The following is a 21,580-nucleotide window of genomic DNA, read 5'->3' as shown; positions in this document are numbered from 1 at the left end:
GAGAACATCCTGCTGAGTCATCTTGATCTATTGGAACGGAATTTTCTTGAGCAGTTGGGAGAGGTTCCCCCTGGGTCGCAGATAGGAGTTCCTCTGGAACCTGAGAAGGTTCCCCCTGGACTGCGGATGGGAGAGTAACAATCCTTGGATCAGTTCTAGTGTCAAAATTTTCTATGAGTTCATCATCCGAATCCGAAGATACGTTTGATGGTAATGCTTCTCTGCGGACAGGAATTTGAACAACATCAAGTACTGGAACCTCGACGGTTGCGGCTAGATCCGGAGTTCCTCTGGAACCTGAGAAGGTTCCCCCTGGACTGCGGACAGGAGAGTGAGAATCCTTGGATCAGTTCTAGTCTCAAAATTTTCTATGAGTTCATCATCCGAATCCGAAGATACGTTTGATGGTAATGCTTCTCTACGGACAGGAATTTGAACAACATCAAGTACTAGAACCTCGACGGTTGCGGCTAGATCCGGAGTAGATCTTTCCCCCTCAACTGGAGAGGTGGAAGTATTGAGAGAGGCTACTTCAGATAGAGATGGTCCAGAAACATCAGCATGTTGTTGTTGAGCAGCGGGTGACATAAGAACTTCGGATAGTTTCGCCGTTTCAATAGGATCGAAAAGATCCTCATAGTTGACTTCAGCTAGATTCAAGGGACTTGAAGAGGCAGGAATGTCACTTTCCATGATTGCGGTGGTTTCAGTGGATGGAGGGGCGTCGCGGATGTGAGAATCATCAAATTTCACATCGAAGCTTTCAATGATCAGCCTTGTACGCCTGATGAGCACTCGATAAGCAACCTTGTTAGTGGAGTAACCAAGGAATATGCCTTCGTCGGACTTCGGTGCAAACTTGTTGACCTGATCTCTGTTGTTGATCACGAAGCATCTACACCCAAAAATATGAAAGAAGCGAACATTGGGCTTGCGGTTGTTAAGGCCCTCATATGGTATTTTATTGAGGCGTTTGCACACGATACTTCGGTTTTGGACAAAGCATGTGGTTGCTACTGCTTCAGCCCAGAAGTAGAGAGGAAGTTGGGCGAAGTTAAGCATGGATCTGGCTGCTTCTACCAGTGTGCGGTTCCTTCTTTCTACTACACCATTTTGTTGCGGTGTGTAGGGTGCTGAGAAGTTGTGAGAAATGCCTTTGGACACCAAGAAACTGTTAAGAAGATGATTAGTGAACTCGGTTCCATTATCACTGCGGATGCGTCTAACTGGATGCTTGATCTGAAGTTCGATTTCTTTGATGAAGTTGATGAAGATCTGCGGTGTCTCTGATTTGAGTATGAGGAAGAAGACCCATGTGAAGCGTGTATAGTAATCAACAATAACCAGTATATACTTCTTGTGGTGGAGGCTGGCTACGGTTGATGGACCGCAGAGATCAATGTGCAATAGCTCCAGTGGTTCAGAAATAGAAGAGTCCATTATCAAAGGGTGACTTGCTTTAGACTGCTTACCACATTCACAAGCCGGACAGAGAGTATCGTTGCTAAATTTGAGAATAGGGAGACCGCGGACTAGTTCTCCAATGACTAAGTTGTTGATGTACCGGAAGTTGAGATGAGCTAGCTTACGGTGCCATAGCCAGCTGACTTCGGATACAGCTTTGGACAAGAAACACAATTGCGGTTTACCAATGATTAGAGAAACATCCAAAGGGTACATGGTACCTTCGGATCGATATTTGATCAGGCAAGTGTTTCTATCACTCGTCATTACGTAGCAAAACTGATCATCAAATTCAACACGATGTCCTGCTTTACATAGTTGGCCAACACTTATGAGATTGTGTTTAAGGCTTTCTACATAAGCAACCTTCTGAATGGAAAAGTTCCCCGTAGTGAGAACACCGTAACCTCGGATGACACCGTTTGCATTGTTACCAAACGTGATATTTCCACCATTGCATATAGGCCTGAAATCCCGAAGGTACTCTAACCTTCCGGTCATGTGCAAGGAGCAGGCACTGTCAATTAACCACTCTTCTTCTTGTTCCTCCTTGCACAAAGCCTGAGAATTACACGGTTAGTTTAGGCATCCAAACAAGTTTGGAGCCTGGGACAATTGATGTGTTTCTGAGTGATGCATGGTCCGAGGTTGTAGGGACAGGTCTCTTGTCAACTTTTGAGCCTAGTCCTGGGTGTTTGAGTAGATTTGGAGTGTTGTGATTTTTTGAAAAAATACGAGGTTTCTGACTCTGACTCGATTTGACATGAGATAAAACCTTTTGACAACTACACTGACATTTACAAAAGGAGATTTTGTCTTTTGATCTAACACTGTGATTGGTCAGCGGTTTTAAGGATGTTTTGGATCTGTTACCGGTCCGAGATGAGTAATTCCTGACACGAGTGCTTTTGGGTTTTGAAAAAGTCTGTTTATGAAAGGTTTTAGAACGTGTAGATTTCTGAATTCTTTTTGATGGATTTGGTAAGATACCCTTCCATTTGAAGTTTTGACGTGACTTTAGAAGTGTTGGAGTGGCTAAAATACCTTTCCATTTAGGATCATTTGAAGAATAGACCTGAAAAACATAGTTTCGAAAAGATTGAACACCCTTTTGGGTTGTGTCAGAAGGAGTAGGAATGACTTTTGAAACTGAACTTTCCTTTTTGTTTGTTTTCTTGAAAGAAGAATTTTTTGAAATGTAGTGAGAGAAAACAAATTTTTTAGGACTTTTGGATTTAGGAAATCTGACTTGCTTCTTGTTTTTTGAAAAAGTTTGTCTATTAGTGCCGCGAGATCTGATTTCTTCTTTAAAAGCCTTTTTTGCCAAAGATTTTGGTGAACCGCAGTCATTGTTGTTCAACTGCGGTTTCCTGGAATTCTTAGAATGATTTTGAAAACGCGGACTTGAGTCATCAGAACTTGAGGATTCAGGAATTTGGGAACATTGACCTACTTCAAAATTTTCTATAGGTAGTTCATGAAATATTGGCTGAAGAGTTACAGTTCCTTGAACTGATGACTGCGGTAGGGATGACTTGACTACCGCTGAGTAAGTCTTAGATGGGACTTCGGTGGGACATTTGTGGCACATTTGACTACAGTGAGAGACAATGCGATCTAAGGACAGAGATGGAAAGTCTTTTGAGACTTCGGGGTCCTCAACAACAATCTCTTCATCAACTACGGATGAAGTTTGAGAATTTGGATAGATGGTGCCACAGATAGGAATTTGATCACATGTGTGACCCGAAACCTCCGGCACAATTTCCTCAATGACACAATTATTGCTTAAGTTGTGCAGTCTACCGAAGTGAGTTTTAATATCTTCTGGAAAAGTCTTTTCATTGACAGGGAAATGAAATTCTCGGTCTGGAGGGACATACAGTCTGCCTTTGTTGAACCTGGGTGAGGAATCCATTGAGGTAGGATATCCGTTTGACCAACCCCAATTGTATGTATTGTCCACGGTTCCATTGTTTACCAAAGTTTCAATAGCTTCACTTTCATTAAACAATTTTTCAATTAAGAGATTTAAGCGTACAATTTCTCTCTGAGCTAAATCTCTCTGGTTCAAAGCTATCTCTAATTGGGTTTCACTTAACATTCTTGCATCCTTTTCTAACTCTAGGTCCTTCTCTAACATAGCCATCTTAAGTCTTCTGTTATCCAGTCGTCCTCTCACGTGGAACATCTCTTGGGACGCAATGTTCTTCTCATCTAAGGCTTTATTATAGTCTGTAAGGACGGCATCACAAGTGTCATTAAGGTCATCTACGTAAGGCTGACAGTCATGCATGCTATAGTTTAGAGTTTGGATCATGAGTTTTACCTGTTCGACGATGCTTAGTGTTCCATCCCTTGCCATGTAGCAGTAGTTCTTGTTCAACATTGTAGACCCATCATCATCTGCAGTGGCCAGCATGCATATTTTCCCTTTTCCTTTGACATTGCTGATGGCCTCATCTTCGTCTCCGGATGACCAGACTTGATGGTCTCTTTTGACATGGGCCACGTATGCCCTTGCCTTTTCAGCTTTTTCTTTGTCTTCCAACTCTTGAGCCATTCTAAGGTAGAATGCTCTGTCTTTTACTACATTGGCCTTACAATCTCGTGCAAAGTGATTCTCTTTGTTGCATTTGTGACAAATTACAACATCAGTCTTGTCTTCTGGAGTACCAGAGTCAGTGATTTGAGGAGACTGCGGTACCTCCTTTGGTTGAATATTCTGAGATTGCGGTGGTGGATGAGAACTTTTGGGAAATCGAGAGTGGTTAATCTGAGAACCGAAGTTACGGTTGAATGGAGGTTTGTTGAACTGCTGATTCTTGCGGAAGGAAGGAGGTGGTAGACGGTTGAACAGTTGGCTAACCAGAGCAATAGACTTCTAAAAATCTTCTTCATCATCATATTCAGAATCCGCTTCGTATGACTGCGGTAGAGTGTCATACGAGGAAGGGTAAGGTGACTGCGGTGGAGCTTGTGCTATGAGAGCAAGTGGTCCTCCAAAGTCAGCACAATCTTTGAGTACGGTGGATTCTTGAGCTTGCAGCTCTCCATAGAGCTTGTAAAGTGACAGGGAGTGAATATTTCTATCACCTTGGACTATCATCTTGGCCGTAGTCCAATGTCTGCCCAAACCATTAAGAAACTGAAGATTGATTTCATGGTTACTGCGGATGGTGCCCGCATTAGATAACTTGGTGACTATCAGGTTGAACCTTTTGAAGGAGTCTTCCAAACTTTCTCCAATATGAGCTTTGAAGTTGTTGAACACGTTGAGTGCGGTAGTAAGCTTCTTATCTTGTGCTTGTTCTGAGCCTTCGTACAGGTTTTTGAGAACATCCCAGATCTCTTTCGCTGATTTGCAATTTATGATAATATCGAAGTTGTCAGGAGCAACTCCGCAGGAGATTTCATAAAAAGCAACAACATCATTTTCCATTTTATCGAGATCATCCTTGGTGGGACGGCTCATGGCTGGTTGACCTCCTCCTTGCCTGGTTGCAGCGCCGTCAGTTTGGACTGGTGTAAGGACTGGAACATGTGGTCCTTCTTCTACGGATCGCCATACATCTCTACCCAGTCTTCTCAAGTACCTTTCCATTCTTTGTGACCAGTGATGATATTCATTTGCGACTAGTATTGGGGCTCGGTTAGAACCACCGACACTGTTGGAAACATTCAGAGATAATGATTGTGCCATTTGAAATTGTTTTTTTTTGTTTTGAAGAAATGAGCTTTAGTGGTATAGAAGGCTTTTTGAAAAATCAGAGTTCCATTTTCAAAAAGCAACCACTTTGGCTCTGATACCAATTGTTGAGAGAAAAACTTAGAGACACTTGAACAAAAGTTAGAACAAGTATAATGCATAATAGTTAATCTGAAAGGATCTAAAAGCTCAACAATAATATAGTTAGATAGTTAGAGGGTTAGTTGCGGAAATGTAAAGGAATGGAAATGACAACAATTGTTATATCAAGAAGACACTTAAGCTGATTCATAACAAGGAATGCATTCACTCCAAGTTAATAAGGAAGATCAAGCTTAGTGATTAAGTCTTAAAGACTTGCTACGAAGAGGGATTATGATCAGCATAGTTATGATAAGATTTAAGTAACAAGAGATGAGTGAAGAAAGATAGAGAGATAACTTCAGAATGTGTATTCAGATAGAATTCATAAGTTATCGGTTCTTTTTTTTTTATTATCTCTATGTATACAAAGAGAGTAAGTCTCTATTTATAGAGACTTAGAAACTACACTAGATTACAACTCTATAAGCAGCCGTGCAAGGCATACTGGATAATAGAGTGTATTACATAAAGGACAAATAAAGTAATCTAGCTAAGTTGACTGCGGTAGCTGACTCCGGTTGCTGATGAACAAGATTGACTTCGGGTGCTGAAGCGGTTGCAGTAGAAAGATGGTTGCGGTAGCTGAGATGGTTGCGGTAGCTGAGTTCAAGAGGGTCACTTTTATGATTCAACATGCCTGAGGACAGAGTTTTAGGATCATTCCTTCAGAAGAGTTCTGAGCTGTTCAGGTGGTGGGTCCTTAGTGGGATATGACCTTTCCTGTTCCTCCTGAGTTCGACCGGGATCGATTAGAGAATCAGAGTTGGTAGAGTGTTCTTAGAGTCTATTAGTCGATGAGCAATTAAAACAATGATGTTTTACGAGGGTGGTCTAGCAGGGAGGCATGCCACTAGGGTTTTCAAGTTCTGGAAAGTCAGATCGAGTACCGCAGCGCCAGAAGGGTCTGTCTTTCTTAAGGGTCGAGAGTTCGTGTCGGGTTCAGGTTCTTTTGGAAGAGATTGTTGTGCGATATGAGTTCCTTTTGGTGGTGCTTCTCGGGTTTGGGTTCGATCTATGTGTTGATAAGGAGCGATTTCGAGGGCGAAATCTAATTCAAGTGGGGAGAATTGTAACATCTTGTTTCAGATCGTCCGTGATTAGGGTTCGTGGGCTGCAAACCGGACATGAGGAAGTCTCAGGGTTGCGAAGAGTTGCTAGAAGCGTAGGGCATCTCGTCACCTTTCCGTGGGTATGAGGTTCATGGGAATCAGGGTTATATCGAGGAAGCGATGAAAGTTTGAAGTTATGGCAGGATAAGTCCCTTATTTGAGAAAGGTGGCAGCTAAGTACGGTGGGCGCACATATATGTATGCTTAGCGTACTTATGTGAGTGATTTTTAAGCGGAGCCGCCTAGTACGCTGGGCGCACTAGGCACAGAGTGGAAACCCTAACTTTGGATGTGTCCCTATATAAAGAATAATAAGGCCTCATTCCTGGCCACTATCCTCAGTCAATAAACCCTCTAAAACCCTAATCCTTTGTTCATGGAGCTTGTGAGTGCATTTGAAAGCCTTAAGTGATTTTGGTGTGTTCTTGGAGTAAAGAAGGAGCTTTGGAGAAGAAGGAGTGAGAAGTCTAGGCCGTGGGTATGAGCAAATCTGAGTTGGAAGCTTCATATAGAGGTATAAAGCTTCAAGGTTTCTCACTCTTTTGTTTTGAGCATCATATTAGAGTATTTTAGAGTTTTTGCCCCAAAAGGTGGAGACTTTATGAGATATTGAGCTCCAGAGACTATGATCAACCTCTTTGAGTGTGATTAGTAGTGTAATGTCATAAAAGTCCAATATTGGTCGTTGGAATCAAGCCATGCATGAGTTCATGAGCTTTTTGAGAAAAGGGAGTGAGTGTTTTGGGTGTTTGTGACCATTTCATCCATGCAAAGGCTTAAGGTCACTAACTTTATGGAGTAAGTGCCATTAGGGAGTCCAGATCTGGGATTTGAGGTAATGTATTAACTGATTAAGACCAAGTGAGTAGAAAGAGTGAATCTGGGGAGTACGTTGAGCGTACTGCCCCAGTGTCCCCGATGGCCAATCTGGATTGTGAGTACGCTGAGCGTACCAAGGGAGGTACGCCCCGCGTAACCTCACTATGGACTTTTAGGCTAAGTCTATTTTTTTTGTTTGAGTGTTGGGCCTGGAGTTTGGGCTTGTTGCAATAGAGTTTCGGACCAGAGGAATTCATATATGTGCTTTGGGCCCTTGGGTTGGGCTTGCCATTAGATTTGAGAATTGGGCCTCGGGAGAGCCCATTTATTATTAGGCCTTGGTGGGCCCAATGGGTTTTAGATTATTGATGGGCCGGTTAGTGGACTACCTTTAGACCTAATGAGTGAGAGTTTGAACTACTTAGTTCCTAATTGGGATAATTGTGGGTTTGGCAAAGAGTTAGTGGCCGGAGCGTAGCAGTAGCGTTTATAGGGGTTGTTCATCATCCAAGGTGAGTATTCTCACTATGCTTTACCTAGTGTGGTATCTATGTGTGACCAGAGGGTCTTATGTGTTTATTTGAGTACCGTGATATTAGCGCATTATGTCTGTGTGATTTATGCTATGTGTTATTCTGAGTTTACAGAGTTAGGACCGGAGGGTCCACATAGTTAGGACCGGAGGGTCCACAGAGTTAGGACCGAAGGGTCCATCAGAGTTGTGGGACTGGAGGGTCCCACTGAGACACATTGACCGGAGGGTCTTATAAAGTTATAGCCTCGAGTGGCTAATGAGTTGTATGTGGTATTTTGAGGAACTCACTAAGCTTCGTGCTTACCGTGTTATGTGTTATGTGTTTCAGGTTTTTCTCAGGATTGCGGGAAGGCATCGGCTTGATTGTACACACCAGAGAAAGAGTTATGTTTTGAGGATCCTGGATTATTAATCAAACAACTATGGAGATGCGTGTTGTAAATTAAATAAATGAGATTTTGTGAAATGTGTTATGAGAATTATATGATTTTATAATAAAAAATTTGTTTGGAAATTTACGGTGTTACACCGTGTCTCCTCCTAATTTCGGCCCTATGGCTAATGTATGGAACCAAAGGATGTTTCATTATTACATGTCTAGTGTATAAATATATATACCAACTTTATATAATAGGCTATCATTTATACAAAGTGATTTATATATTCAAACAACTATATATATATATATATATATATATATATATATACATATATATATATATATATATATATATATATATATATATATATCTCTTTTATATAAAACTACCTTTTATATAAATAAACTCTAACTAGTTTATTAAGATATAAATATAACTTATAAATAATCATACTTTATGATATATTTCATAAGTTGTTATTTCTCCAATAAATATTATTTCCACAAATAATAAATTCCCAATAAGTAAAGTATTATTTCCATGAAATAATAATTTTCCAAATAAATACAAGTGTTGATATATTTATTAATAATCAAATTATACTAATATATAATCAATTGACGGTAACTTGCTATATGGTGTGACTCTATAGGACCATATATTATTAGCAATATCATTCTATAATGACTCTTGTGCATACTAGATCTTTCAGAAAGATGCATAAAATGAATGTTGTTAAAAATAGGTGAGAAACGTTTATGAGGATTGTAAATATTTAGGGCTTGGGAAGTAATTATGTTTCAGAAACAAATGCATGCATTAAGTTAATGTGTAATTGGCAAATTTAATTTGGATTTTTGAACTGTTTTGTGTGATATTAATAGGCAATGTTCTATGTGATGTGTTAAAATAAGTTTGGCTTGAGGGCAATCAAAACACAAGTGTGGGGTATTTTGATATTTTCATATATATATATATATATATATATATATATATATATATATATATATATATATATATATATATATATATATATATATATATATATATATATATATATATATTTCATTAGATTTTAGTTGTATTTTGGTCTAAACACATGGACTTTTGGTACTTATTTTGCATAAATTACATATTTCAGTAAGAAAAATATAATTTTGAAGAAAAAGTACCAAAATGGACAAAACTGGAAGTCGGAGGGTAAGAAATTGGCCACGACGTTTGGAAAAAATCTCGATTAAAGAAGATTCCTTGCGGATTCCGATAAGGAAAATGTTTCCACGACGTGGCAAGCAATTGGCCACGGTGTGGTGGCTAATTTATGATAAATACTTCTGGAGAAACCCTAGAAGACCTGTCTTCGACCAAGAGGACGAAAGAAGAAGAGCAACTAGCGATAAATCGACTCAAGCATTCGGTTTGCATGATGTTTAGTTTAATTTAGATTAGTTGTTTTTATATTGCAATCATGGGCTAATACCCTTAGCTTTCATTTAGTGTAAATGAACCTCAATTTACTATGAGTTAATATTAAGTCTATGGATTATTAATGTTGGATTTTTACTTATGTTTGCTCGATCAATCCTTACATGTTAATGTTTCTATCTCTATTACCTTGCCCTCAAATTTTGTGTAGTTAACTGGTTATTGATTGTGTGAATTGGTACCCCTAGTTGCTTAGCATTAAATTGCTAGAGCTAGATATTGACCAAGTCCTAGTATAGTTAATAAAGTTAGTTGTTTAATTGTGTTAGAGTGCATTATTTGACCATAATAATTGCTAGTTTATCTGAATTATCCATATGAAGAAAAGCCTAGATATAGTCATTAATAGTCCAAATATTCAATAAAATCAATTAATTGTCCTTAATCTACATGACCATTTGTGATTAAGTGTCATAAATTGAAGTAAGCTAATTATTCTGACCATGACAGTTAAGAATTATCAAATTGGTAACCAACAGAAGTAATCTATAGTCGAAATTACACATAGGAAAAGAAAGGGGATTCGAAGCTAAACAAAAGTGTCTTAATTTTTCTGGTTAAAAATCATTTTTAGTTTCTTTCTAGTTAATAGCAAATTGAGTTTTTCTGAACTTGCAAAATCAGATAAAAGTCCCATTTCATTAGTTTTTAGTTTTATAATTAGATTAATAGGACATGTGGAAGATATCGTGGATAACTTATTGACCCATATTCAAATCCTGGCACTACTCAGCCCTTGTGGTTGTGGAGGTTCGCCTGCAGTGACTCCATGCATGAGGCAAAGCCTCATGTTTGCTGTGGGGGATTAGTCGATGCGTGAAAGCTGGCACGAAAACCCTCATTAGGGAAGTTATCTTTCCGAAAAAAAATTTTTTATTAAGTTTTAGCAATTTTAATTTCCAAATTTACTCCATTCCTTGTGTTCGATCACGTACATACCTTACCACACTACTACGCGACTAGGTACACTACTTAATTTGTATTTTAATTTAGTCAAATAGATAAGGGTTATAAATATAAAGCTTTCTAAAGTGTATACATATAAAACACATCAGATAGCTATCGACGAGTATTAATGTTTCATTTAGACTTTGTCATATAATTTTCACCTTATTTTTCGTGATTCGGTTTGAGGGTGATTAGACTATAAATAACGTTGCGAATTTAAAACTTCTTCATAGGAACACCGTTTTCAACGCTCTTTTTATTGTTGACTTCATATTTAAGATTACTACAACATTCATTTAGATTGTTTTAGCTAACAATAAACCAATTTTGATTTCAATTTTTGTGTCTCACACTATTGTACTATGTCGCACTCGAAAATTTGAAAAATCATAAATTACTTATAAGAAGTCATATTTTGAGGTTCTTTATATCAACGTGTTTCTATTTACAAGCATTGCGACTTTCTTTAATATCAATTGGGGTAATAAGAAATCTATCCCCAATTCACTTTTTATGACACATACATTGTATCGTGTCAACTGCGAAACCTAGATAAATCATAACTTCCTCATATGAAGCCAGATTTAAGCGTTCTTTATATATAGGGGCTCATGGTCATGACTACTACAACTTTCTTTAAGAATATTTATCCAAGATAATATTTTATTTTTAGTCTTTATTTTATCGCTTCAACAATAAATTTTATATTAAGATTTTTTACAAATACTATATAATCCTAATATTTGTTCACTTAATGTGTACACGATAATTATTTATTATATCATAACACATATGAAGAACAATTATTTTAATTGACGATTTTTGTTGTCCGAAAAAATGTATACTTATTAAAATTATACATTAAACGTCTAGCTCAAAATTGCGAGCATTACAATTATCTCCCACTTAGGATGATTACACCCCAAAATCATACAAAAGGAAAAAAAACTCTGAATAATGATTTGTCAGGTCGCATCTCGATCACCTAGTAAGGATTTACCTCAATACTTGTTTTGCACACAATAATATCTAATGAAATAATGCTTTAGGTTCGTTTATGATATCCTAGCAGTGTAACATCCCGATTCGTAAGTATGAAATTTTAGGGTTTTTATGCATATTAAAGGACCTACTCGACGAGTTGGGTGGCCCCAACTCGTCCTGTAGAATCCAAGGTGACCACGTGGTTTACAAGACCTACTCGGCGAGTTAGAGGACCCCAACTCGACGAGTTGACGACAGAACATGAAACCCTAATTATTAGGGGTTTGCACCCTATTTAAAGAACCTCATGACTCATGGCCGACCTCCCTCATCGTCCCCTCTGTGCAGAAAAACCTTAAATCGTGCTTCATCTTCCATTTTGAGTGTGTGAGAGTTCAAAAAGTGCTTTTGGGTGCTTTACTTGAAGGAGTTTGAAGTTGGTGGTGCATGGTGGAAGAGAGAAGCTTTAAATCCCCGATTTTTAGTGTGTTTGCAGCCTTTTGGAGGTATAAACTGATACCTTGATCATCTTTTTGTTATATCTCTTCTATTGAAAGTTTATGGCCATTATTAGCTTGTTTTGGGACCATTCTTGGATTTGAGCATGTTTTGAAGTTATAACTTCAGATGTGGACACCTTAGGGCCTCCATAGACTTAAAGTTGCCAACTTTATAATGTCTTGGCGCCACTTCATACTCCAAGTCCCATAAAAGCATTATGTAAGAGTTTTAGCCCCTTGATGCCATGCATGGACATAAAGTTAGCAACTTTACGTGGTATCTCAACCCTAGGGGACCAGATCTATAATTTGAGGCGTTGGACTCGTTGGAAAATGGTTGAATGTGTTAAGGTTAGGAAGAACTCGACGAGTTGGCCTGTCAACTCGGTGAGTTGACTCGGGGTTTCCCTGCTATTTTCGACACTGTACAAACTCGACGAGTTGCTGAGATAACTCGTCGAGTTGATTCAGATTCTCCCAATTTTCTGAGAACTGAAGGAACTCGACGAGTCGCATAGATACACTCGAAGAGTTGGGTAAACATGGACTGTTGACCTTGACTGTTGACTTTCTTTGACTTTTAGGGTTTTAGTCAAGTTGTGGATTTTGGAGGCCATAGAGGGGTAAACTGGTCTTTTACCGTTTTGGGGTTTAGTATAGAAACTTAACGTAACATCTTCGTGGGTTGTTAATATCAATTTTAATTAGAGATATATGTGACATATGCTAGGAGGAGTCTAGACCGACAGTTCGGGTGCAGGATATACTTGCTTAGCTTCGAGAGGTGAGTCTTCTCACTATACTTACATGTGTGGTAATGCATGCGTGACCGGAGGGTCTTATTTGTGTTATTGACCGGAGGGTCTTATTCATTTTATTAACCGGAGGGTCTTATTCTTGTTATTGACCGGAGGGTCTTATTCGTGTTATTGACCGGAGGGTCTTATTCGTGTTATTGACCGGAGTGTATTATTTTCTTATATTGAGATATGTGTTATTATGCATTCTGTCTTTGTGAAGTATGTTGTTATATGATGATGTATATATGTTGAGCTATGACCGGAGGGTCTATACCGAGACGTGGGACCGGAGGGTCTTCATTGAGACACATGACCAGCGGGTCCTCATTGAGATATAGCCATGAGAGGCTTATTATTTGTGTATGTGGTATTTTGGGGAACTCACTAAGCTTTGTGCTTACCATGTTGAGTTAAATGTGTTTCAAGTACTTCTGTAGATTCTGGGAAGGCGGAGACATGATTGTACACATCCGTCGGCTTAGGAAGATTGAGGATTTTGGGATACTATGTTATTGTTTTGAGAATAACTTACAATTTATGTGATGACTTCAAATTATGAGTATTATTCTGAGAATTTAAAACGAAAAATTTGTCTTCAAATTCAATGTGTTACAATTTGGTATCAAAGCCTTGGTTTGAGGGATTCGGGCACACCCTCGGGTATGTCTGGACTCAAACCAAGGAGTTGATAAATTTTTCAAAAGAAATGATTTTTCATCACACGATTTTCCAAGGAGATTAGAGAGTTTTGAAAGAAGATCTGAAGCGGTGTGTACAATTAGCCAGAGCCCGAGCGATGATTTCCCAAATACCCTTACTTGATTATGTGTGGTTATTATGAGATGAGAGAACTACACGTTAGTTTAGGGCTAGGGATCTGCTCAGAATTGCTTGCTAGTGTGCCTACTTAGGAGAGATGCTTTATGCATCTTATGTTAGTTGGTAGTGTTACATATGTATGATTAGAGATCTCCGAGGAGTTGAGAGGTAGGATTTCCTGAGTTCGGGGATGCCTTTTGTGCTATGGATAGAGCAAATGGAGTTGTATGCTAGAGTGGTTTTATGAGATGGTAGAGGTTACTCGATGCCCGAATGCTGCTTCATTTGTGCTTTGTGGAACTCATGAGTGATGCGAGCTAGCTAGAATAGCTAATTGGCATTGCGAGTAGTTCTTCAACAGCTGATGGCAGAGAAGTGTGGGAACGTAGGAGACCCTACGGTGTAATTTCAGTCCGATGAGTGCGCTGTTTAGAGGTGAGTAGTCGCTGGGGAGCGAGCATGTTGAATGAGATTGGTCGATCGGGAAAGTTGAGTAGCTACTTAGAAATTCTAGGATGATCCTTGAGGAAACTATGGGTAGACGCGGAAGGTAGTATTGGGCCCGTACTACTGAAAGCAAAGGACCCATACTCGAAACAAGGGGAATTCCAGAGGTTCTATAAAGCAAGTTGAGGGGAGATAACATGTTTCACGTATCATGATTTGTGGCAGAGTGTGTTTCTGCCTTTACCGGTTATCCGACAGTGGTTGTTTAGACTGAGAGTGAGTATGGTGAATTGTTGGTCCAGAGGGCAATGTTGGTCGATTTTAAATGGACTTTACCTTGCGAGGAAAATTGAGTTTAGATGTTGAGGGATCTGACTGGTGAGGTACCAGTTGGAGTCGCAGGACTCAAAAAGGAAGTGGATATGATGCACTGTGGAGGATCGCAGTCTGAGTTGAGTGATCGGCCGATGGATTGTGATGACGACTTCTATGACGAGAATTATATTATTCCCGCCTTCCATTTTGGAAGGAAGGGTGAGTGAGCTACTAATTTCAGAGATTAGAGGAAGATGATTTTAGAGGTTAGAGGAAGATGATTTTAGAGATTGGAGGAAGACCCTATGGGGTACCAGATAGTTGCGGTATTAGCACCAAAGGGAATTCTGTGGTATGAGTTCCTTGAGTTATTTTATGTCGGGAAGGACACATCAGTGGGGAATGTGACCAATGAGGGCAATGGTATGCCTTGATTGAGTTTGGTAAGTCGTATTCAAGCACCTGTTTCAGGAAAACAAGAGGAGTATATCGAAACGTCGACCTTCATTGTCTATGATGCTCATCGACTATGGGAGTGAGGTCTCCTGTTTTTATGCTGATTCTTACGATGGGGTGCTGATTGAGGATCCAGAGAATGGAGTGTGCGATAGTCCATTATATCCAGAAAAAGTGTCTGTGTTATTTTAGGACTGTCGAAATATTTTCCTGTGCAGCCAAATGAGATTATGGGTGATTGGAGGCAGTCACGTTGGGAAGTTTCGGAGGTTTCCATCTGAGATTTGGAATACCTGGAGTTGCTTGGTCTTTATCTAGAAGGTCATCGAGTGTTGCATGGTACGTTCCAAGAGTCGGGTTTGGTATATCTGGGAAGCCAGTTCATAGTGTGATCTGTTTGGTATGCAAATTGGTGATGGTTCGAACCCTAAGTGGGGGAGAAATGGATATCTATGTTGGAAGGATTATTAGTCTGTACAAGTTGCGGTTCAGAAGACTGAGTTATAGGGATTTGCGGTTCAGGTATATGAGACTTGGGTCTAGAGGTAGTCAAGGCAAGGTGCAGAGTGAGATAATGCATGATGTATGTGCTTAGAGGTAGATGGGTGTCTTCACGGCAGGTAGCTGCTTGTCATGGATCTTGTGGTGGTCAGTGTTTCTTTTGGGTCCGCCAATGTTCGAGTTTCGAGGCGGTTGGGTTGTTGAGGCTGAGTTTCGATTGCTGAGAGATTTGTTAGTTTGATATATATATATATATATATATATATATATATATATATATATATATATATATATATATATATATATATATATATATATATATATATATATTGATATCTACACTCTTAGAGGGGTAGCAGTGGATTTTCCAATCAACTTCAGAGTCGGTATGAGTAGTTTCGCATGGGTTTTAAACATTAGAGTATGTGGGTTTTGGATTGTCGTCAATGTGTTCTCTGTCATTGACGATTCTTCCGTACTTCATTTATGGGATGGAGTACTTGAAGAGTTTCAAGTTGTGTAAGTTGAAGAGCAATGGTCGTGTCAAGCTATCGTGAGATCTTGTGATATCCGATTATGATGCCCCATATTTTTGGGTTAGTATAAGACTCGGGTTGTTTGACGGAAAATGGAGCATCGAGTGACAGTTATCTATTCCGGTTATGGACCCAACAGTTATTTGACGCCAGACGGGGTTGTATAAGAATGTATATTTGTATTAAGGGAAGGTGTTTTGTATGCGACAATCTTCGTCAGGAGTAGAAGAGCTTAATCTGGGTGGGTGTGTGCACCTATTTATGTTGGATCGTAGAGCATGTGTTCAGTAAGATTAGTATGGTGGCGATTGATAATGAGATTGTGGGATTTTTCGATAATCGAGCAGTTCTGAGGTTGCAAGAGAGTGGATGGATCCAGGTGGGAGTAATCGCCTAGAACTGTTGGGAAGGACCATGGGGTGAGTCCATGGCGAGCGAGGGAGGGTCATAAGTCTGCGGGGGACCATAGCATTCACTACTCAGTGAGAGAGTGTTGTAAGACTGCGGGGAGCCATAGCATTCACAAGTCAGTGTGTGACGCAGAGGAGTTCTTAGGCTGGGGTAGAGTCTTTGGGAACCTGGTGGCCGGACCAGGTGCGAGACTAGGGTCTCGGTGATGGTTGGGAACCGTTATATATCGATTTGGGGAGGGGTTGTCATGAGTCGGAAGGATTGGACTGTAGTTCGCGAATCACGGGTCATGAGCTGCGTATCAGATTGAATATGAGTGGTTTCAATCTTTTTGCTGTCGGACCAGACTCGTATGTTTGAGTTTGGCTCTATCTGTGTAAAGGATAAGCAGGTTTTGATTTTGTATTTTCAGATGGATTTCATTTTGAGTGGTTATGGTTTCCATCTGATGTTTTAGACCTGGGTGGGGCAGTTTGTTTGGCTTGGGGAGGACCACAACGCACATAGAATTAGCAACTGGTAAACGACAGAGGTCGGAGGTGATGTGTGACTGCAAATCGATCATCATATTCGCTTGAGGTAAAGCACACTTAGTAAATGAGTGCAATGTTATTGGTGGGGATAGCTTTGTTGGGTTGGACGGCAGTAGAGGCGTATAGCCGAATGTGCTAAGAGTAGGATGTTGTGGTTCCACTTCTGGGTCGGGATTCGACCTTGTGTTCGGATTTGGAATGAACATGGGAAGGTAGCTGGGGCTTATCTTTGCAGATATTAGTGGATCGTTTCCGGTTGGACACGGTCATTCAACTTGGGGTCGAAGCTGAATCGTCCTGGGTTGGTGATAGAATAGTTATGTTCGACGGGAGGTCAGACCTAGTGTAGAGTTTGGTTTCCATGTGGATCGGCATGTCATTCTCTTAGTAAATGAGGGAGGAGAATTGACGTTCACTCCTTAGAGGGGTTCCGATGGCAGTATCAGTGGTTGGTCCTCGGTGCGGGGTAACTACTCCATTTCTCTCGGAAGTATTTTGTTGGGTCTGTTATTCGATGAGGGATTGGCATGGTGATATTTATGCATGGGCGGCCTGATGGGGAGTTAGACCAATATAGATTCTGGTTTTTGGGAAAGGCACAGGTGGTACCGCAATGACGAAAGGTTCATTCTTCCTCGGGTTGGAGGTTTCTGTTTGGGTTCGATTGCCTTGGGAAGATCGTTTTATGATTTGAGTTCGAATGCACGGAGTGCCGACATCGATAGTATCCGACCGTGAGACATGAGGAGATGCCGGACTCCCATCTGTTGGGTGAGGCTGGACATAGAGTGATGGGGAGCACTGAGATAGTGCTCAAGACAACAGAGTATATCCAGCAAGTTAGATAGAGGTTGCTGACGGCCCAGAGTCGTCAGAAGAGTTACGCAGATTGAAGGCGTTCTGAGCTAGAGTTCCAAGTCGGTGACTTTGTTCTCCTGAAGGTATCCCCATGAAAAGGGGTGATTCGATTCAGGAAGCGGGGCAAGCTGGGCCCTAGATACAATTGTCCTTTCAGGGTGACTTCTTGAGTTGGCTAGGTAGCTTATCGGTTGGAGCTTCCTGAGGATTTGACCCAGATTCATGACACCTTCCATGTGTCCCAGCTGAAGAAGTGAGTAGCCGATGAGACGGTAGTGGTCCCTTTAGAGGATATTCAGGTTGATGTTAGCCTGAAGTATATTGAGAGTCCGGTAGAGATATTGGATAAGAAAGTAAATATCTTGACGAACAAGGAGGTGCCCTTAGTTAAAGTTCAGTGGAAGCATCGGAGGGGATCGTAGTAGACTTGGGAGCCGGAGTCTGAGATGTGCGAGCAGTACCTAGAATTGTTTCCAGAGGATGACTTCGAGGGCGAAGTCTGATCTTAGTGGGGTAGAATTGTAACATCCTGATTCGCAAGTATGAAATTTTAGCGTTTTTAAGCATATTACAGGACCTACTCGACGAGTTGGGTGGCCCCAACTCGCCGTGTAGAATCCAAGGTGACCGCGTGATTTACAAGACCTACTTGACGAGTTGGAGGACCCCAACTCGACGAGTTGACGGCAGAACATGAAAACCTAATTTTCAGGGTTTTGCACCCTATTTAAAGAACCTCATGACTCCTGGATGGCCTCCCTCATCGTCCCCTCAGTCCAGAGAAACCCTAAATCGTGCTTCATCTTCCATTTTGAGTGTGTGAGAGTTCAAAGAGTGCTCTTGGGTGCTTTTCTTGAAGTTGTATGAAGTTGGTGGTGCATGGTGGAAGAGAGAAGCTTTAGATCCGGGATATCATTGTGATTGCATCCATTTGGAGGTATAAAGCTGATACCTTGATCAACTCTTTGTTAGATCTTTTCTCTTGAAAGTTTATGGCCATTATTAGCTTGTTTTGGGACCATTCTTGGATTTGAGCATGTTTTGAAGTTATAACTTCAGATCTGGAGACCTTAGGGCCTCCATAGACTTAAAGTTACCAACTTTATCAAGTCTTGGCCCTCCTTCATGCTCCAAGTCCCATAATATCATTATGTGAGAGTTTTAGCCCCTTGATGCCATGCATGGACGTAAAGTTAGCAACTTTACGTGGTATCTCAACCCTAGGGGATCATATCCATAATTTGCGGCGTTCGACTCGCTGCAAAATGGTTGAATGTGTTAAGCCTAGGAAGAACTCGACGAGTTTCCCTGTCAACTCGACGAATTGACTCGGGGTTTCCCAATATTCTGGAAATTGTACAAACTCAACGAGTTGCTGAGATAACTCGGCGAGTTGATTCGGATTCTCCCGGTTTTCTGAGAACTGAAGGAACTCGACGAGTCGCATAGATGCACTCGACAAGTTGGTTTTCTGAGACCATTTGACTGTTGACTTTCTTTGACCATGGAGGGGTAAAATGGTCTTGTACCCTTCTGGGGTTTAGTAGAGAAACTTAACCTAAAATCTTTGGGGGTTGTTAATATCAATTATTAATTAGAGGTATATGTGACATATGTTAGGCGGAGTCTAGACCAGCAGTTCGGGTGCATGATATACTTGCTTATCTTCGAGAGGTGAGTCTTCTCACTATACTTACGTGTGTGGTAATGCATCCGTCGTCTTATGAAGATTGAGGATTTTGGGATACTCTGATATTGTTTTGAGAATAACTTACAATTTATGTGATGACTTGGAATTATGAGTATTATTTTGAGAATTAAAAATTAAAAATTTGTCTTGAAATTTGAGGTGTTACAAACAGCCTATCAACCTAATTCCATAACATTAACTATATGAATTAAGGTTTCATTTAAGCGATATTTTATCGAGTTCTTCGCAAAACCATTTCTCATTATAAAAAATCTGACAAATTCACAAACTTAATTTTTACGTGGCCCTTTCAGGTTTCGACTTTGTTAGACTACAGCATTTTCACATTATCACTATCATAAGTATTCTTAAGAAGGTTAGAGAAGGGTCTTATGTAAGGGTTGATTTTGTTGTAATTAGTCGAAGTATGTTTAGTACTCTTCGTATATTTTGTAATGTATTTTCCTAAGGCGCTTTTATACGAAGCTTAAGTGTTTATGCCTTAGGATACTTTTTGTACGCTTTCTGTATCCTATAAATAGGGTCATTTACTAGAGGTTAGATGAGAGTTTTTACAGACCTGTCTATTATTCTCTGTAAAACACGAAAGCGTAAATGAGATGAAACAAGATATTATTTACATCCCGTGTTCAATCTCGCAATCTTACTTACGTTTATACTCTGATTCATTTCATACTCGATTCTTTGATTCATCAATTGGTATCAGAGCAGGAACCACACCTGTGATCTGATTTTCATTTGTTAAAAAAGTTTTTGAATCAACTTTTTTGTTCATAAGTTTCTGCACTTTTTGAAAGTAAAAAATTCATCTATGTCTTAGCTTGTGATTCGATTCTGCACTTGAATTGTTGAATCGAGTGTTTGTCTAGTAATTCCGATTTGATTCAATAAGTTTGTGATCAAATTTTCAAAGTTTCATTAAAATTCTCAAAATCATCTTCCGTACAACAATGGCAAGCTTCAATCTCAATTCTATGACCTCGATTTCTCATCTGTTAGGATCATCGACCAAAATTCTAATGTTAATCCCTGAATACTATGATCAGTGGGCTGATCGTATGCAGGATTATCTGAATGGTCTTGATGAAGAATTATGGTCATGTATCTCTGGAAATGTCAATCCTCCAGTGAATATTCAAGCAATTGGATCATCTTCTGCAAGTTCTGGAGTTGAAAATTAAACTGATCGTCTGAAGAAACTGGAGAAGAGATGTATAAGGGAATTACGAGGAGCTTTACCTCAAGTTGTGTACAATTACGTAGGGAGTTGTACAACTGCTAAGGAGATCTAGAACAATTTGAAAGAAAAGTTTCAAAGAAGTGAGAAGACGAAAAACAATTTAGTCAAACAGTGCTTAGTTGAGCTAAAAGATTTCAGACAAAAAGAAGGTGAGACTATAGAAGTGTATTATGATCGTCTGAACGAATTAATCTATCATTGCAATCACTATGGAATCACAAGGACTTCAATGGAATTCAATTTGATCTTTGTGATGGGTCTTCGGAAAGAGTGGAGGAGCGTGAGCATGATGGTGAAGAACCAACAAAGCTTTGATACTTCAACCCTAAATGATCTATACAATCAGTTGAAGACACACGAAAGTGAGGTAAATGAGATAGCTGAGGAGTCGAAGATTAGTTTGGGTGGTCCATTGGCTTTGGTCTCAAAGGTTTCGGAGAAAGAAGTGCTTGAAAAAGATGATTCATAGGAAGAAGAAGGATTCATCATGAATTCAGATGATGAGGCGATAGCATTTTATTCTAACAATCGTGTTAAGAAGTTCTTCAAAAAGCCGTTCAATCCGAAGGCTAAGCTAGCTGAGTTGAAGGGAAGTTCTGTGAGTAAAGTTTCTAGTGATGAGAAGAAGAAGGTTGAGAAAAAGGATTCGAAACTGTCTGAGGGGAAGAGTGAGAAGAAGTTAAAAGGTGATGCTGGAATAGATTGTCATTATTGCAATGGTGCCAATCACCTTGCAAATGATTGTATGCTCAGAAAGAAGGATGAGAGGAAGAATAAGGTGAAAGATGAGGCATATTACGCGGAGAAGTTGGAGGAGGCTCGTGCGAAGACTAAGAATTTGTCACTTGTTGCTAGGGGTGAACAAAAGGAGGAAGG

The sequence above is a fragment of the Lactuca virosa genome, chromosome 3 (genome assembly GCF_052849685.1).
Source record: "Lactuca virosa cultivar CGN04683 chromosome 3, Lactuca_virosa_CGN04683_v6, whole genome shotgun sequence".
Classification (NCBI taxonomy): Eukaryota; Viridiplantae; Streptophyta; class Magnoliopsida; order Asterales; family Asteraceae; genus Lactuca; species Lactuca virosa.
The sequence above is the reverse complement of the archived record's forward strand: the minus strand, read 5'-3'. Positions refer to the sequence as shown.